Raw genomic sequence first — 10072 nt, forward strand, 5'->3', positions numbered from 1 at the left:
CTAGCTTTCTGGATTTTACCCTGCAGAGATCTGAGGACCAGGTAACCATAGTCCTCAGATTGGACAGATAGTCTAGCTAGCTTTCTGGATTTTACCCAGCAGAGATCTGAGGACCAGGTAACCATAGTCCTCAGAAATCCGCCGCAGGTTAGAGCGCCAACACAGAGAGAGAGGAAGGGGACGGACATCGGAGAAAAGACATGCATCTGGCGCTATAACTGGACCTTGCAGAGTAAACATTATCAGCGTCATTATTACCATGCATGCCCCATGGTTTATACTCAAGACAACAATGACATGTCCAACTAAATAAATCAGGTGTTATGTTGGATTTTCTTTTGGAATGACAAGCACGCTTATCAAGGCACCGATGGATCAACATTAGAGCTGTGTGTTGGATCTGGTCACTGCTGCTGCAGCATTTTCAGGCTTTGTCAAGATCATTTCTTTACACTTGGCTGCACTTCCTAACACACACACACACACACACACACACACACACACACAGATCCTGCCCCTTTGGCTACCTCTCTCCTCTCCTCCCTCCATTCTTTCTGTCACCATCTTTATTCCCCCTTCACTCCTCTTCAATATCATCCCCTTTCTTCCTCCTCTTTTCACTTTACCCCTCCTCTGTCATCATGTCTGCTTTTACAACCTTGACAAACACACACTTAAAGACACACACGTACAAATATAAGCATGCTCAGTGTAAGTAAAGGCGGAGATAACGAGTCAAGGAAAGAAAGAAAGAAAGAAAGAAAGAAAGAAAGAAAGAAAGAAAGAAAGAAAGAAAGAGAGGTGGACTGTGCATGTTGGTTGGCACAAATACAGCAAATGTAGGGTAGGCCAATCTAACAGGAGAGCATGTACAAACGCTGCGTGGATGGATGTCTCTCTGTTAGTGGTTGTATTTGTGTGTGTGTGTGTGTGTGTGTGTGTGTGTGCGCACCACGCTTGACTGAAGAGAAGAAAGGGACGGTTGGAAATGCATATGAAGAAGAAAGGAAAGGATAATGCAGACAGACAGACACACACACACACACACACACAACTGTGTGAACAGTGTGTGCATCCAAGGGGAAATGGTTTATATTTAACAAATGAGTGTGTGTGTGTGTTGGTGTGTGTAAAGGTAAAGCCTGCTAATTATTATGCAGACTGTCAACTGGTGTATAGCTCTGGTGCCCTCCTCAGTGCGTCTTTAATTTTTCACACACACACACACACACACACACACACTTTGAGGTTGAGGCTAGCAGAGATATTTGAATCTCTCTCTCGCCTGGTAACACAAATGCAAACACACAAAAACACACACGTGGGGCTCAGACCGGGCAAAGTTCCCCATGGCAACGAGCGGAGGTAGGCCACCAATCATTGTTATGCAATACATTTTACAGGACCATTTCTGAAAGGTTAGTCGGTCAGCAGAGTCACAGGGTTGATTTCCTGTTAATCAATGTTCTACTCAAAATGCTATGAAAGTGGGCAGATCAATATTTACAGTTGCTGTACTACAAATTACACCCATAGTGAGTAGTGTTTGGAGTAGAGCCTGACCAATTTAGTCAGTATATTGCATAAAAAATGTTTCAATATAGTTGCACATTGGACAAAAATATGCATATATTTCAACGTTTTTGCAGAAAATATGTGTAAATGGTGGCATTAAGAAGTTTGTCAAGGAGTGACAAATGCTTAAAACACTAAATCACATTAACGTTATAGTTAACTCACAATGAATGTCACGTGATAATTCTAAATGTCCCTTGATTTCTTTTTGGCCCATTATTTTTTCTCATTTTAATGCTCTTATCAACATAGAAAAGTGGATCAGCTCGCTTTTTGCAAATGTTTTTTTTTCTTTAAACCACATTGGCATATAGCCTACTTGAGTGAGGACCCAAACGCTTGAGGCTTCATTTAAAATAAAGGATTTATTAAGAAAAAGGGAAGGACTAAATGACCACGGGGGATTAACAATGCAAAAAACAAACAATTCCTGGAAGACAAAGTCCAAAGACCAAAATCCAAAAGACGTCAAAAATCCCCCAAAAAGGACCTCCGAAAAAACTCACGGGGAAAAAGTGACCTCAGGGAAAAGTCTAAACGCCGAGCACACTGATTGTAAGAGGCAAAAGGCGGGAAAAAACCCAAAAGGATCTGACAAGAGACAAAGGGAGACAGACACTAAAGACACTGGGTAACGAGGAAACAAGAGGCGGTGACACAAGGGCCGGGAACCGGGTGAGAGACATCAGGAAGGACAACACAGGAAGTAAAGCCAGACACAAAGCAGAAACCCTAGACTGTCAAAATAAAACAGGAAAAAGAACAGACACTAGACAGGAAGTACATTTAGGTGACAAGGGAGGACACATGAAGAATAACCATGTTAACAGGTAACATTGGCTTCCATTTTGGCGTCTTGCGCTCGCCATCCACTCAAAACGTAACGTTACTACTCTTTGGCCTGCTTGCGAGCGCAAACAAGTGTGTGCGGCGTGTTTCCGGTCTAGCTAGATCCGGTGTGGTGTTGTAGTTTTTCTAACACCACTCGATGTTGCAACAGCATTTGAAAAAACTACAAAGTATGCTAGGCCAAAAAGAAGGTTAATCCTGAGATTAAAAACTGGACGCCGTTAAAATGGGTTTGTGTTGCTGTTAATAACCAAAGAATTTACAATTTTCCTCTCCTTTATCTATCCACACACAGATTACAGAAAGCTACCATGCAAGGTGCTGGTCTGACAGTCTGGAGCAATCTGGGACCTGTAGACAGGAGGCGCTGGGGATCATACCAACCCTGGTATTGGACTCTTTGGTAGTGCTTTTATCTAATCCATAATGTAGAATACACAACACACACACACTTCAAATAGTCAGCCTGACAGTGCTTTTATGTCATTGAAAAGTGTTTTGCCATGAGGAAAATTACCAAAACACAAACACACACATAGATACAAGCATATATAATAAATAAAACTGAATATGCAAACGCACACACACACATATGCATGCACACCAGAGATGTTCGCAAGTCATTTTTTTGAAGTCTAAGTCAAGTTTCAAGTCTTTTAGGGGCAAGTCAAGTCTCAAGTCATTTGCCCCGAGTCCAAGTCAAGTCTCAGGTCTCTCTCACCACCTGATCTGTCCCTTACTCTCACGAATTATTACTCAAACTATACTTACAACTTTTACTGATTTAAGCTATTCAACCAGGTTAGCTTTAGAAATTCAGCTATTCCGCATTCCCACGCATTTTCTGCAGGAAATGCATTTTCTAGTTTTATTTGATTTTGGCCTCTTTGACTGTTGCATTCAGTCTTCTTGTTACGGTGCACCGACTCACTGGACAATATTTTTCATCTCCCACTGACAAAACCTTTCTGAAGCTGGGGCTGCCAATCAATGACAGCGGCAGGTTGCATGAAGTGATGAGTTCATTGATGATTGATTCAGTGATGGCCTTCTGCCTAGCATGTCCCTGATGGTACACTTGCACACCTCTTGGCTGAATTATTGACTCAATGCTGCTTTGTCCTTCTCCAGTACTGAACTGTTAGTAGTAGAAAAAAATACTCCCCCACACCCTTTGTTACCTGTGTCAATAAATGCTAAATGTGATGTATTTTTCACATTACCAAGTTACTGACCTATCTGGGTGCGTTTGAAGATGCCTGATGCAGTTCCATCATTCTCTTCCATGTAGCTGTTTTTTCGTTAGTTTTGATTTCAAAAACTAAAAAAAGGCACAACACCGGGAGAACATTTTTGATATGTGAGTGCACGCACATAAGGCATAGCGCGTGCATTTACACTTCCCCAACGTATATAGGCCAACAAAAAAAAATAGAAATCCATGAATGCATTAAGATTTAAAAATAAATAATTGCATGAAAACATTGTTGACGAGTCTTGAAGCTCAAGTCAGGTCTGAAGTCAGCTGTTTGTGCAACTTAAGTGCGAGACACACACACACACACACAGTTCTGTCTGTTATCAGGACTGAGGCAGCCTGTGAGTCAGTGTGTGTCCTCGCAGGCTTGGCAGCGCTGCACACAATATCCGGCTTTGTGGTAATTTGTTATCTTGCCAAGCTAGAAATTGCCAAAAACCACACATAAAATGCATTCTAATGTTTCACTTGTGTACAGGTTAATTTTTCCCCTCCTTCAGCTGGTACTCAGTAATCCCAAATGCAAACTCACACATAACGAGCAGCTTGTGTATCTCACATAGACCTCTGTAAATCCTTCCCTATAACATACTGTATGTTTTTGGTTTGAGGTTGAGTAAGGGTCTCTGCATAATTGTTGCACTCTCACACACTGACAAAAACAAAATGCAATTATTCAGTTGCTGCCAGCCACACACACGCTGCTCATGCATTGGGAAAACAGAAACATTACAGTCCACTGTCGCACTGACTGGAGGTCGCTCCTGTTGATTATTGGCTGCTAATCTGTGTGACAAACAGGAAATGTAACTCTGAAATGTAGTAAAGTTAAGAAGACTTTTAATAGTCGAGCCAGCGGACATTTTTACACTCTGTTCTTACAAATACACACGACACATACATGCCCAGAATGTAGAATGCAGAGATGTTGGCTCTTTTATATTTAAAGGTACAGTATATTATGCTGTCCTAATGTTACAGCTGTAGAGAGCTGGGTTCTACAAGTACAGTGCTAAAGTTGATTAAAAAGAGAAATAAAATTACATCTTTTGCAAATTATTCTTAATGCCTTATATAAAAAAATTGGAAAATCCAACCATCGAAGGACACCAATTTTCTTTTTGAATAAATAATGTATTGTAAATAAATAAATCTTCCTCTTTAAAATACAGGGGGCATACGTATACACACCCCTATGTTAAATTTCCATAAAAGCAGGCAGATTTTTATTTATTATTAAAAATAAAAATGTGCCTGCCTGGACAATAGCTCATGTAACACACATGTAACTTTGGGCAAATCTTTAGCTTAGTATCAGGATCCTGCAGTCTTCACATTCTCCCTGTTGATTTTTCACATCTGTAACCACTTTTGGCTGGATTAAAGCTCAGTTTTCCGGGTCTGCAGCAACACATCTGTGTGAAATGTTTCAAATTGAGAGAAGGTGTGAATAGTTTTGGGTAATGCCTACCGAATTGCCATGTGGCAATGTCCACAGTGATGCTTGACTGGCCCCAGTGTTGCTTTCTTTTCTCCCTTTTTCACTCTCTTGCTGCCCAGTCAACGTCTGAACATCAGTTTTTTTTTTCACAGCTAAAAAAAGCCACAATTTCTGATAAATGACAAAACACCTTCATGTAACATCAAAACCACTCAGGGAACAAGGTGCAGGCTCCAGCTCAGTAGCTGCTGCAGGGATTTGCTCACCACAATATTTTCCACTGCATCATGAATTACAAACACTGGCCTAAAAATAACAATATATTAGATCAGACAATGTTATAGCCTGTTATGCATGACATTTTCATTTTTGACATGACAATGACAAGATGCCGAGCTGCATGTCAGGTCCTGTTGGAGACAAATATTCCAAAAGACCATACTATTAAATATCAAACACACATTAATACTGTAAAACCATGAAGAGTTGTAACTGAAAGAGTCAAAAGGCTTATATTGACTTTTTTGTGTGACTAAGTGACTGATGGGAACAACAATTGTTGATATTGGTCCAGTATTAAGTGGAAATGCTGTAACCGGTAGACATAGACCAGGATGCAGACACAGACGACGATGCAATGTAATCCTAAAGGGCAAATGTGCATCGTTAATTTGGTCCACTAAAACTGCTGTTTTTTCCCCACTGAAAGGCTCAGATTATAATTCGTAGTGTCTACGGAGACCTTTCTCTATTGAACCCCCTTACAGGTTTCTCTATAGAGCCCCCCTACAGGTTTCTTTATAGAGCCCCCTTACAAGTTTCTCTATAGAACTCCCCTACTGGTTTCTCTATAGAGCCCACCTACAGGTTTCTGTATAGCGCTCTCCTACATGTTTCTCTATAGAGCCCACCTACAGGTTTCTCTACAGAACCCCCTACAGGTTCCTCTACAGAACCCCCTACAGGTTTCTCTATAGAGCCCCCTACATGTTTCTCTATAGAGCCCCCCTACAGGTTTCTCTACAGAACCCCCTACAGGTTTCTCTACAGTGGTGTGAAAAAGTGTTTGCCCCCTTCCTCATTTCCTGTTCCTTTGCATGTTTGTCACACTTAAGTGTTTCGCAACATCAAACCAATTTAAACAATAGTCAAGGACAACACAAGTTGTCGACTTACACCACTCTGTAAAATCATTTAAAATAGCGCCACGCACGGGGCGTTGTGTGTCAGCGGCGACGCTATTACCGAGTCGTCAGCAGACTTAATGATATGACCCCTGGTGTGCTGGCTTTGGCATGCATTTGTATATCAAATAAATAAAATCGCTTAGAGGACACAGCCCTGGGGGGAAGCAGTGGAGGAAAAGAGTATCACCTTCTATACCAGCTAGTCCTATGTGTGAAGTACCTTCTATAACAGCTGGTCCTATGTGTGCATCACCTTCTATAACAGCTGGTCCTATGTGTGCATCACCTTCTATAACAGCTGGTCCTATGTGTGTATCACCTACTATACCAGCTGGTCCTATGTGTGTATCACCTACTATACCAGCTGGTCCTATGTGTGTAGCACCTTCTAGAACAGTTAGCCCCATGTGTGTTGCACCATATGTTGCTAAATGACAAGAACTTCAAACTGGGTTCAACGTTCACCGTTTAATATTTCAAAGCAGGAGTAATGCTTCCTCTTCAGACTCACATACAGTTGTGTTAAAAAAAGTAGCAGTCCTAGCAGCCTATCCCCGTGAATCATATTTTTTGTTGGAAGTGATATTTCAACATGGCAAAAAATGTACTAGTAAATGTTGCATGCTGCACATTCTGTGTAATTGAATCTGTAATTGAAAGGGACATGTTCAAAATAATAGCAGTGTTGTGTTTAATTAGAGAGGTGAATGATTCGGTGAAGAAACAGGTGTCAATTTTGGCCCACATTGAAGGACGGAAGGAAGCAAATGGTGTGCATGCTGGTTATAGTGCATTTCCCACTGAAACACTCAGCAAAATGGGTCGTTCCAGACATTGCTCTGAGGAACAGCGGACTTTGATTAAAGAGTCGATTGGAGAGGGGAAAACGTATAAAGAAGTGCAGAAAGGTATAGGCTCCCCAGACAAAATTATTTAAAATGCCTTGATATGGCATCTGAAGCCTGAACGACGTGGGGAAAAAACGGTCAACTAGCATTCGAGTAGATGGAAGAATAGGCAAAATGGCAAAGGCTCAACCCATGATCAGGTCCAGGTAGATCCAAGAAGACTTAAAGTTACGATCAGAAGAAGGCTATGTGAAGCAAAGCTATCAGCTAGAAGCCCCCGCAAAGTCCCGTCGCTGAAAAAAGACAGTGAATAAGTTGACATTTGCCAAAGGACACACTGACTGGCCAAAGGAAAAAATGGAGCAACATTCTGTGGACTGACAAAATTGTTCTTTTTGGGACCTCCATGCACTGAATTCAAGCCACAGTACACTGTGAAGACAGTACATCATGGTGGTGCAAAAATCATGTTATGGGGATGTTTCTCCTACTGTGGTGTTGGGCTTATTTATCACATGCCAGGGATCATGGACCAAGTTTCAGTACATCAAAATACTTGAAGACCTTCATGACAGTCCCCTGACAAGCAAGCTTTAAATTAGATGTTTTTTTAGAAATTTCCATGCTTTCTGCTCTGCTCTGTAATGCAGCCTTGCAAATTCTCTGATTTCCCGTGAGTGTCTGCTCTAAATGATAAGACACACTTTCAGTACGCACCTTCCAGCCAGGTGTTGTCCATATGAACACCAAGGGGCCTATATGAACCTATCTAGACTACATTGATTGGTTCATCAATTATGACCTCTGGTACCCTCTGACTCTTTCCTCAGTTTAGGAAATGGTTGAATGAGATTGTTGGCATGGTACCACTGCAGGCAGGTCTCTATTTCAGCCAAAAAAAGCTAAAGTACTTGTGTCTACCATAAAATGTTGTTTCAAAAAAAGTAAACTAATGTTGCAGTTTGATGTTAATTGTAGCTGCCAGCAAAGACAGTTGCATAATTTAAGTTCATTAAAACAATAGTTAAATTTAATAAAGAAATCATGTTTGAATGTAGCGTTATATATTTAGTTTTTTCTCTGCATTTTTGTTTCTTGCTTTGAAGTGTGTGTGCGAGCTGACCTGTTTATGTGGGTGTATATATAGCGGAACGAGTTTTTTTGATTGTTCCAGACATTTATTTGCGTTGCAGCGGCAATGGAGCATGCAGTGCATGCAGAGCTAGCTGCGACTCATTGAGTTGGTTTTTAATTGCTTTACATTCGTAAGTTCGAGGGACACGCTGGAGAGAAGTTTGTCACCTGTTGTTCGCTCCCGTGGAGTTAACGCGGCCAATGACGTGTGTAGTAATTTTGTGTGTGTAAATATCAATGTAAAAGCATAACTTTGTGACGGTTTATTAACAGTCAATCTGTGTTGCTTATTTAGCCATGTGTTCTCTGTGAGAATATTATTTCTGTTATGTATGTGATTTCTATGTCTCTATGTATTTAGTTCTCACGGCATGGTGTGAAGGCATGTTTGATGACATTGAGGAAGGCATCATAAGACCAATAAATGCCCGTAAATAAGAACACTCATTATGTTTTTATATTTGTACTGTAATCTATGTTTCCCTTTACATTAAATTGATTCAGAAAGTGGTAAAAATAAAAAAATAAAATTTGAGAAATAGGTGCATATAAATTCACCTGAATGCAAGAAATTAGGTATTTAATGCTCCAATTTTTCAGGGGGTGGACCCCCAGACCCCCACATCATAAATCATAAATCAGAATCTGGAAACAAAACCCTGGGCTCTGGGTTGCCAGATCAGTTATGATTAGATCAAATGTTGGTGCCATCTAACTTAAATGCCACTCAATCTCTCATAGGGCAACCAAAGGGATAGAACCGGCCCCCCCCCATACACACACACACACAGCCGCCATAGCCCTGAGCACTGCAAGATCTCATTTTCCATATTTATATGTCTAAGACAGACATCATCATCATTGCTCCGATGCAGCACGCATCTCCAGCACATTAGACAAAATCCTAAAAAATATTATTTTTAAAACCCATATTAATTCAGCTCACTGGTCACAGAACTGTGTGTTTATGTCACCCTGGAGAGAAGCATCAGACTGATTGAAGTTTCTGGAGGACAGAGGGGGTGCAGTTGCCAGACTGGGTTTCTAATGGTGACCGTGATGCTGTATGATGACCACCAGCTCCTCACTCTCCTCTTTTATTTCCCACCACATACCTGGCGAACAAGTCCGTGATCTGGTTACCATGCGTAAAAAACCAGCTCAGCCGGGTTTGGTTACCTTGTTAACTGGACAGCAGTCTGGAGCGGCTCCCTGTCGCAGCAGTGACGGCTTCAACTTGTCCGTCGGTCCTCCTTAAATCCACAGTCCCTATAGCTCAGGTTCAGATCCGTTCGGGTCTCTATGTCCCGTTTCACACGGTGTGCAGAACGCAGCCAGCCGGGTGGAGGAACGGGAGCGAACCGGCAGCGGCTAGGCTGCTGCCTTTCTTTAACTGTCTATGGCTGCCACAGCGTCACAGGGGAGGATTGTATCGAAAGCCAAAAGGGTCCAAATACGTCACAGTTTTCACGGCGTTTTGAACGCAAGGGGGTGAGCCTCTCCTCTCTAAGCGAAGCTCCTACGGCGCCATTTTAATGCTACCAAGCCATCACCTGCAGTTAGCATCCCATTCACTGCCATTCATTTTAGCGCCACTTTGACAGTGAATAACTTTACATGTACAAGTGTTTAAAGACGCTATTTGTCCGTTGTTTATTTCTAAAGAAAAACAACAATGTATAAAAGGTTCCATTACTTTGTAGCTCACGTTATGGCTCGGTAGTAGAATTTTTTTTTAAATAGGCTTATGATTGTGTCATAACCACTCAACTTGCTGATG

General features: G+C 41.5%; 1 protein-coding gene across 1 annotated transcript in view; it reads right to left on the reverse strand.

The window, feature by feature from the left end:
* Positions 1-9676, reverse strand: part of jupb (junction plakoglobin b) — an 80495-nt gene extending 70819 nt beyond the window's left edge. Inside the window, exon 1 of the mRNA XM_034894920.1 lies at positions 9472-9676. The gene's annotated coding sequence lies outside the window, so the exon portion shown is untranslated. The remainder of the gene's footprint in view (positions 1-9471) is intronic.
* Between the last annotated feature and the right edge of the window lie 396 nt (positions 9677-10072).

Source organism: Etheostoma cragini, chromosome 15 (assembly GCF_013103735.1).
Source record: "Etheostoma cragini isolate CJK2018 chromosome 15, CSU_Ecrag_1.0, whole genome shotgun sequence".
NCBI classification, from domain to species: domain Eukaryota; kingdom Metazoa; phylum Chordata; class Actinopteri; order Perciformes; family Percidae; genus Etheostoma; species Etheostoma cragini.